We start from the raw sequence: 10,011 nt of genomic DNA on the forward strand, positions 1-10,011 counted from the left end.
AAAAGGTAGTATTGCCAGACCATAAATGATCAAAAGAGGGAGCGGAGGTTTTCGGCTAAAAGAAGGTCTGAATGTCCAACCATAATTCGTAAAAACCGGGGAAGAAAAGGCTTGAAAGCCCGACTATACACCATCAAAAGCGGGAGCAGAGGGGTTCAGCTGCAAGAAGGTCTGAATGTCCATCAATAATTGCTAGAAAACATGAAAGAAAATTTTCGAATATCAAACCGCACATGATCATAAGTGGAAGCGGAGGTGTTTAGCTGCAAGAAGGTGTGAATGTCCACCCATAATTCCTCAAAAATGGGTAAAAAAAAAGGTGCGAATGCCCAACCATACATCATCAAAAGCAGGTGTGAATGTCAGATCATAATTTGCAAAAACCTGATGAGAAATGGTGAGAATGCCCGACTATACACCATCAAATGCGGGAGCGGAGGTGTTCGGCTGTTAGTAGGTGTGAATGTCCGATCATACTTGCTGAAAAATATGACAAAGCAGTTTTCACTTGGTTTGAGTGAAGGATTTCATTTTATATCAAAATCCGAAATTGTGTAGAACTCGTGGAAATAAGTTTATTCTCGGATTCCTAAAGGTTTAGTGTTGTTCTTTGGTATACTGCAAAGTAATACTTTTTATTTTGTTGAAACCGATTCAGACATGGATAAATATCAAGGACAAAGCAGTTTTAACTTGGTTTGAGTGAAGGAATTCATTTTATATCAAAATCCGAAATTGTGTAGAACTCGTGGAAATAAGTTTATTCTCGGATTCCTAAAGGTTTAGTGTTGTTCTTTAGTATACTGCAAAGTAATACTTTCTATTTTGTTGAAACCGATTAAGTTAAAACTGCTTTGTCCTTCATATTTATCCATGTCATAATAGCTTTAAACAAAAAAGAACGTTGTACTTTGCAGGATAGGAAAGAACAACTCTAAACCTTTTCAGGAATCCGAGAATAAGCTTCTTATCACCAGTTCTACACAATTTCGGATTTTGATATAAAATGAATTCCTTCACTCAAACCAAGTTAAAACTGCTTTGTCCTTCATATTTATCCATGTCTGAATAGGTTTCAACAAAAAAGAAAGTATTAATTTGCAGTATACCAAAGAACAACACTAAACCTTTAGGAATCCGAGAATAAGCTTCTTATCACCAGTTCTACACAATTTCGGATTTTGATATAAAATGAATTCCTTCACTCAAACCAAGTTAAAACTGCTTTGTCCTTAATATTTATCCATGTCTGAATAGGTTTCAACAAAAAAGAAAGTATTACTTTGTAGTATACCAAAGAACAACACTAAAACTTTAGGAATCCGAGAATAAGCTTCTTATCACCAGTTCTACACAATTTCGGATTTTGATATAAAATGAATTCCTTCACTCAAACCAAGTTAAAACTGCTTTGTCCTTCATATTTATCCATGTCTGAATGGGTTTCAACAAAATAGAAAGTATTACTTTGCAGTATACCAAAGAACAACACTAAACCTTTAGGAATCCGAGAATAAACTTATTTCCACGAGTTCTACACAATTTCGGATTTTGATATAAAATGAATTCCTTCACTCAAACCAAGTGAAAACTGCTTTGTCATATTTTTCAGCAAGTATGGTCGGACATTCACACCTACTCACAGCCGAACACCTCCGCTCCCGCATTTGATGGTGTATAGTCGGGCATTCTCACCATTTCTCATCAGGTTTTTGCAAATTATGATGACATTCACACCTGCTTTTGATGTTGTATGGTTGGGCATTCGCACCTTTTTTTACCCATTTTTCAGGAATTATGGGTGGACATTCACACCATCTTACAGCTGAACACCTCCTCTCCCGCATATGATCATGTGCGGTTTGATATTCGAAAAATTTTCTTTCACGTTTTCTAGCAATTATTGATGGACATTGAGACCTTCTTGCAGCTGAACACCTCTCCTCCCGCTTTTGATGGTGTATAGTCGGGCTTCCGAGCCTTTTCTTCCCCGGTTTTTACAAATTATGGTTGGACATTCAGACCTTCTTGCAGCCGAAAACCTCCGCTCCCTCTTTTGATCATACATTGTCGGGCATTCGCACCTTTTCTTAACCACTTTTTACAAAACATGGTTGGACTTTCACACTTTCTTGTAGCCGAACACATCCCTTCCCGCTATTGATTGTGTACAGTCGGGTATTTTAACCTTTTCTTACCCGCTTTTTACCAACTACGGTCGGACATTCACACCTTCTTATGGCGGAACACCTCCGCTCCCTCTTTTGATGGTGTAGGTTCTGGCATTCGAACCTTTTCTTACCCGCTTTTTACAAACTATGGTTGGACATTCAAACCTTCTTGTAGCCGAACACATCCAGTCCTGCTTTTGATGATGTATGGTTGGGCATTCGCACCTTTTTTTTTACCCATTTTTGAGGAATTATGGGTGGACATTCACACCTTCTTGCAGCTGAACCCCTCTGCTCCCACTTATGATCATGTGCGGTTGGATATTCGAACATTTTTTTTCATGTTTTCTAGCAATTATTGATGGACATTCAGACCTTCTTGCAGCTGAACACCTCCGCTCCCGCTTTTGATGGTGTATAGTCGGGCTTCCGAGCCTTTTCTTCCCCGGTTTTTACAAATTATGGTTGGACATTTAGACCTTCTTGCAGCCGAAAACCTCCGTTCCCTCTTTTGATCATACATTGTAGGGCATTCGCACCTTTTCTTACCCGCTTTTTACAAACCATGGTCGGACTTTCACACCTTTTAGTAGCCAAACAACTCCGCTCCCGCTATTGATTGTGTACAGTCGGGTATTTTAACCTTTTCTTACCCGCTTTTTACCAATTATGGTGGGACATTCACACCTTCTTACAGCGGAACACCTCCGCTCCCTGTTTTGATCATTTATGGTCTGGCAATACTACCTTTTCTTACCCGTTTTTGAGTTATTATGGCTGGACATTCACAGCTTCTTGCAGCCGAACACCTCTTCTCCGGCTTTTGATGATGAATGGTCCGGCATTCTTACCTTTTCTAACACATTTTTCAGCAATTATTGTCGGTCATTCACACCTTTCTCATCAGCTTTTTACAAATTATGATCTGACATTCACACCTACTTGCAGCCGAACACCTCGGCTTCCGCTTTTGATGGTGTATATTTTGGCATTCGAACCTTTTCTTACCCGCTTTTTACAAACCATGGTCGGACTTTCATACCTTCTTTTAGCCGAACAACTCCGCTCCCGCTATTGATTGTGTAGAGTTGGGTATTTTAGCCTTTTCTTACCCGCTTTTTACCAACTATGGTCGGACATTCACACCTTCTTACAGCGGAACACCTCCGCTCCCTCTTTTGATGGTGTATGTTCTGGCATTCGAACCTTTTCTTACCCACTTTTTACAAACTATGCTCGGACATTCACACCTTCTTGCAGTGAAACACCTCCGCTCCCTCTTTTGATTGTGTATGTTCGGGCATTCGAACCTTTTCTTACCCGCCTTTTACAAACTATGGTCGGACATTTAAACCTTCTTGTGGCCGAACACATCCACTTCTGCTTGTGATGATGTATAGTTGGGCATTCACACCTTTTCTTACCCATTTTTCAGTAATTATTGGTGGACATTCAGACCTTCTTGCAGCTGAACACCTCCGCTCCCGCTTTTGATGGTGTATAGTCGGGCTTTCGAGCCTTTTCTTCAACGGTGTTTACAAATTATGGTTGGAAATTCAGACCTTGCAGCCGAACAACTCCGCTCCCTCTTTTGATCATACATTGTCGGGCATTCGCACCTTGTCTTACCCGCTTTTTACAAACCATGGTCGGACTTTCACACCTTCTTGCAGCCGAACACCTCCGCTTCCGCTTTTGATGGTATATATTCCGGCATTCGAACCTTTTCTTACCCACTTTTTACAAACTATGCTCGGACATTCAAACCTTCTTGTAGCCGAACACATCCACTCCTGCTTTTGATGATGTATGGTATGGCATTCGAACCTACTTGTTGCCCGCTTTTCATTAATTATGGGTGGACATTCACACCTTGTCGCAGCCAAACACCCTGTTTCGATCATGTATGGTTGGACATTCGCACTTTTTCTCACCCGCTTTTTGCAAACTATGGTCGGCCATTCACAGCTTCCTCTCCACCATACTTGTATGGTGGGATATTCACACCCACTTGCATCCGAAGACCTCCGCCCCCACTTTTGTTGATATTTAGTCGGTCATTCGCACCTTACCCGCTTTTGGCAAACTATGGCCTTCTTGCAGCCAAAAACCTCTGATCTCGCTTTTGATGATGTAAGGTTGGGCATTCAGACCTTGCTTCACCTGCTTTTCACCAAATATAGTCGGACATTCACACCTTCTTGCAGCCGAACACTTCCTTCCGCTCCACCTTTTAGTTTTCTATGGGGCATTCACACCTTTATTTTCACCGCATTTTATAAAAACACCACAGGAACACCGTATTGAGGCTTTGTTCTGACCGCTCATTCGGTGTCGCGTTTCTTTCAAGCATTTCTCCTGGTTAGCCCGCACTCGGCTCGCTCCCAGAGCCGTGTTAAAGTCTACTTCGCATTCACTCTCTTTTCTCAGCAGACTAAAAGAAACTTCCATCCTGCACCGCTGTTAGCTTTTTCACAAGAGCAGAGGAGAGCGCACCGTTCCCAGCGGCACTGCAGTACCGGGTCGATGCTTGGAGTGAACGGAGCAAGCTCCTTTTTCAACTCCTATTGATAAAAATCCATTTAATATGTAGTCCTTGCATAGACATATCACATATTAAACTGATAAGTACAGATGGATTATGTGCAATTAGTAAAGAGAGTAGAGGACGATCTCTCTCGTTGGAAGTCCTTACCTATATCAATTATGGGGAGAGTTACAACCATTAAAATGATGATACTACCAAAAGTTAACTATTTGTTCTCAATGATCCCCATAAAAAACTATTTGCTACTTGGTTTAAGTCACTAGATTCATGCATCTCCAAATTTCTGTGGAAAAACAAACCACCACGTATTAGTTTAAAAACCCTACAGAAGACCAAGGACAGTGGTGGATTAGATTTACCTCATTTTCAGCACTATTCCTTAGCCAATAGGTTACAATATATATCAAAATGGTTTAAACCTTGTTGTTGTCACAGTTCCCAGAGACGTTGTAATCGTTGAGGATTCTATATTCACCCCCTCATTAGAGGCACGTGTTGCAGATTGATGACACTGAATCTTCTTCTCTGTTCATTGCTGGCATCATTCCCAGCATCGTAAGTGTTCGTGGCATTGTTAGCCTCTTCTTCTGGATCTTGATATCGAGCATCCTTTTGTATTTCTGGTTTGTAAGTCGTCTCTCTTCGTTCACCGGAGTCTTCGTCTCTTTGTCCTTGAGTTTGGTGATTTTTTCTTCTTTTGATGCCTTGACACAGTGTGACAGGTGATACCACATGGGAGATCCTTTAACTTGGACTGCTGTCCCTGTGCTGCGAAATGGCTGTGCTGCTCAAATGGTCTCTCCTTCATCATATACACAGTTATTTATACATCACCTTCCACCATGAAGCGTTGTCCCTTTTTGTTTCTCTCTTTGTTCTTAAAATGCTGTTATAAATGTCTAAACCAATCCATTAAACTAGATCATTTTGGCAGTAAAGCGATCTACAATGTGCTTGGTCGCAAAGCTGCTCATCTGTGGTAAACAGCTCTTCAGAAAGGCATTCTTCAATTGATTTCACTCATTTTATGTAATAATTTTGTGATTTCCTACAAAACTACACTTCTTCTCCCATCTGTCTGAGTATTTAATATTGTCTGGGTCCCGTTAAAACATGTATTTTTCCCATCTAATTCCTTGTTTGCTTTAAAACAAGTATTCCCCATTTTCTATCCCTTCAGTAGCCAACCAGTTTGTATGGAGTACACTGGAGCAACTTGACTGATCAGTAAAACACTGCTTTTGTTGTCACCGCAAGGCTTCCCCCGTCGGTTGTTTCACTGAGACACTACTGAGTAACTACAACTCAACACAGTTTATACACATAACATTCATATACATACTAACAAACAAACAAACAATAATTTATCGCAATTTTCTCATCTCTGTTTGAACGTACACCCAGGTAAATATTCCTGTAGTCTTCTCATACCGACTATGGACCCATTCATTGTTTAACTTCACTGTTTTGCAAATCCTAATTGGATATTACACATTGACATTGAACTTTACTGGATAAGCAGGTCTTCATTGCATTCAGCAGCCTATATGTGAGCATTTATGTGTAAGCTGTTCTTCTTTGCATTTATCAGCAGCAAGCAATTCTTCACTGCACATGCATATGTAAATAGTAAAACAATTCCAATGTGTTAGCGAAACCTTCTATATCACAGTGGTTTCTAAGGTCTATTTTAAGTTCTTTGCCATCAGTGAGATGACATTGTTTACAAAGTGTGTCAAATTATCACTGAAGATCTTTTCAGGAATTTCAAATCTAGAAATGAGTTATTTTACGCGTGATTTTGCTACTGAGAGTGCATCTGCTTGTGCACATGGAAATATTTCAGACCATTTGGTAAAAACCTCTGTTGTCACTGAGCAGAATCGTTTCCCTTAACATTAATTTAGTTCAATGAAATCTACAAAATAATGAAATAATGAAATCCAAACAAATATGTTGAAAAAGATACACTGGCTTAGGGAATTATCTTCGTTTTGGTCTTAGATTGCCCTGTGGAATGTATTTTGCACATATTTGACCTGCTAGACAAAACTTTATTCATTTATTTATTCTAAAAAAATGTTTTTAATAATTAGTAAAACCATATGCTGTAAAAACCTGGTTCATTATTGCTTCCATCCCTCCTGTTGAGACATGACATGGTCCGTGGCTCAATACTGCAGCATATTTAAACAAATTCTTTGGCAGTATGGTTTTCCTTCCGGTCATTCATACGAGTCTATTGTAGATGGCAATTGAATAACATCTAATAATGCTAAAATATTTGTAGTTTATACATTTAGCTGTGGATGTCAACATACCTGTTTTTCCAATGCTGTGTTAACACATGTACAGTTGAGAAGGCATACTGACTGTCAGTGTAAACGTTAACAACCTTTTTGTTATTTAATTTACAAGCTTCAGTTAAAGCTACCAATTCGACTGCTTGAACAGAGTAATTTTTTGGTAGTGGTTGTTTTAAGAAAACTTCAGTTTCTGTTACTACTGCAAATCCTGTAGCATTTGTGCCATCAGGGTTTTTTTCCTTGATCTGTTGAATAAATATAGTTATTTCTGCATTTTCATAATGTATATCAGTTAAGTCTGGCCTGGGTAAAACACTGATGGTTATTTCTGACATGCAATCATGAGGCTTTCCATCTGTGGGGTAGGTAGCAGTGTGGATGGATTAAGTGTAGCACATCTCTCGACAACAAGGTGTGGCTGTGAAAGAAGAACTGTTATGTAGGAGAGATGTCTGGTAAAGATATTTTGTTAAGTAACCATATCACAGCCACTGCATGAGGTACCTTAAGTGTTAATGGGTGAAATAACACCATTATTGTTGATGCCTGCACTGCCAATGGCTTCTGGCCATTGATTCAAAAGTACGATCTCGTCCCTTTTTCCCCTTTCAGTGGACACTGGCCCCTAATTACCGCAATTCAGCAGGGGGTCTTTCATTAGGAGTACCGGACTCCCCCGTGCACGGTTTCAGCTCCGACCCTGGACAGCGGAAAAAACGTTGAGATCTGGTTTGAGGACCCAATTGTTGAGAAAAGTCTCTCAATGAGACTCAGAGTTGCTGGAGTCAGTTAATGCAAAGGTTTAATCTTGCAGCAAGTTCAAGAATGTGTGTGTGTATGGGTGTATGTGTGCGAACGTGTGTGAGTTTGTGTGTGTGAGAGTTTAAAGAACCTGTAATCCACAGGCAGGCCTTAACTAGTATGGCACGGGTCCAGCCTGTCTCATCTTTTTTGGAAGGTCCAGCGCTCGGCCGTAACCCTTCTGTCTGTTTGGACTCTCACATACATTCGGTTAATCATAGAAAAACGAGAACAAAACTTTTTAGCCCCTTAAATTCATAAAACAGACATGGTGCAGTTATTTCCATTCTAGAAAATAAGAGTAATCACCACCATTCCTATAAATTCTGGATATTCTAACAATCTGAATCTTTTTTAAATGTTTGATGAAGCCCTTTGCTGTTCTGTTTAGAGACTCAGCTGATCATAAACCAAGTTTTGCTCTTGAACCAAGCTTCTAAACTCTTCACCTTTTTCATTTCTCAGTTAGTATTCACTTTAAAACTGATTAAAAGAAAAATTAAATGAATGCCTATCAACAAATGTGGGATCTAAACTCTAGTGCTTCCTCTAAAATAATTTCCTTTCTCAATTCAGAAATGTGTGTGTGTAAGTCACAACACCCGTGACACCAAAACGGCTTTCTTTTCTCTCTTTTCTCTACACTCTGCACTGTGAGCACACACAACAAATCAGAAAGGCTTTTTTCTCTCTTTTCTACATTATGGACTGTGGGGACACAAAACCGCTCTCTCTTTTTTTTTTTTTGATTGTGTGCCAGGGCGTTGTCTCACGTATTAGATTATGCTTAAGATACGAATGAGTTTATCAGTCACATCAGAATCCATATATACTGATCCTCCCGTAATAAAATGGTCGGATCTTATCAAACACACTTTGTTTCTTGTGACAAGTCAGCGAAACAGCGTATACACGTCAAGACACTGAATCAAGTTTGCCACAAGAACTCATAAGTTTGGCAGTATTGCTCTGCCGTCAGCAATCATACACCCATTTTATTTTCATGAGACATGTGCAGGCACCTGTTCATCTACTGTTCTATCACTATGAATTAGTTTATCTATTATCAATAAGGATACTTCTACAACTACTATCAAAGTATGTCCGGACTTCTTATGTTGTCAGTTGCTATATATGAATAAGTGGGTTGCTACTGAAAAGCATTAAGCATGTCACACAGCCCAAACATATAACATTTCAGGACACACCACACAGTTAACAACCACAGTGAAGCGTGTCAAAGCCCAAACATGTAACATTCAACAGGACACTTACACAACACATTCAAATCAAACAGTCAGACAACATACAAGAACCTATACCCCAGCCGGCATTGCTCCCTGCCTATTTTCCTACAACTCACTATGTGTGCGCACACCTTTATTCACAAACTCTTCAACTTATACTCTTTTACCGAAGCTGCTACAGCTCGATTGGCCAAATACCCTTAGATCCTATTTCGGTGAATTTGACATCTGCCTTGCATGTAACAGATTAGCGGTTTAGCAGTTTTAATTTAGTTTGAGTGAAGGAATTCATTTTATAGCAAAATCCGAAATCGTGAAGAACTCATGGAAGTAAGCTTATTCTCGGATTCCTGAATCTTTAGATTTGCTCTTTGTTTTACTGCAAAGTACAACGTTGAGCAGCACTAATGAGTTGTTTCTATTTTTGGCAGGCTTTACCTTTGCGGATGAAGCCCTTTCTGTCTGTGCAACAGAAATCTTGTTACTGTGCAGAGTGACTTCTCTGAGTAGAGTCGCCTTACTTGTTGCGACTGTGCCAATGTTCGAAGCTGGAGTGCAAAGTTGTTGCTTGAATGGTGCTCGCTGGAGCGTGCGGTAGTGTAAAGTTATACCATTTAAAAGGGCTGAAGAGTGCTCAGTGCAGCGGGTGGGCCGAGGTGCAAAGTGACACTATGGCCATAAAAAGAACACCGCTACAAGTGCGCATTGTGCCAGGAAGGGCCCTCGGACGTGAACCAGTGGACAGTTATCGCTTCTCGGCCTTTTGGCTAAGATCAAGTGTAGTATCTGTTCTTATCAGTTTAATGTCTGATGTGTCCTCTATGCGAGGACTACATATTAAATGGATTTGTATCAATAGGAGTTGAAAAAGGAGCTTGCTCCGTTCACTCCAAGCATCGACCCGGTACTGTAGTGCCCCTGGGAACGGTGCGCTCTCC

At 40.2% G+C, this 10,011-nt stretch overlaps 1 non-coding gene and 1 pseudogene across 1 annotated transcript; one reads left to right on the forward strand and one right to left on the reverse strand.

Annotated features, from left to right (window-relative positions):
* Positions 1-4,656: 4,656 nt before the first annotated feature.
* On the reverse strand, positions 4,657-4,833 carry LOC140285392 (U2 spliceosomal RNA; annotated as a pseudogene).
* A 4,987-nt stretch (positions 4,834-9,820) lies between these two features.
* Positions 9,821-10,011, forward strand: LOC140285440 (U2 spliceosomal RNA). The gene has a single exon (XR_011910478.1). It is a non-coding gene; the product is annotated as a U2 spliceosomal RNA (small nuclear RNA).

This window comes from Leuresthes tenuis, unplaced genomic scaffold (genome assembly GCF_036924035.1).
Source record: "Leuresthes tenuis unplaced genomic scaffold, fLeuTen1.0.hap1 SCAF_40, whole genome shotgun sequence".
Classification (NCBI taxonomy): Eukaryota; Metazoa; Chordata; class Actinopteri; order Atheriniformes; family Atherinopsidae; genus Leuresthes; species Leuresthes tenuis.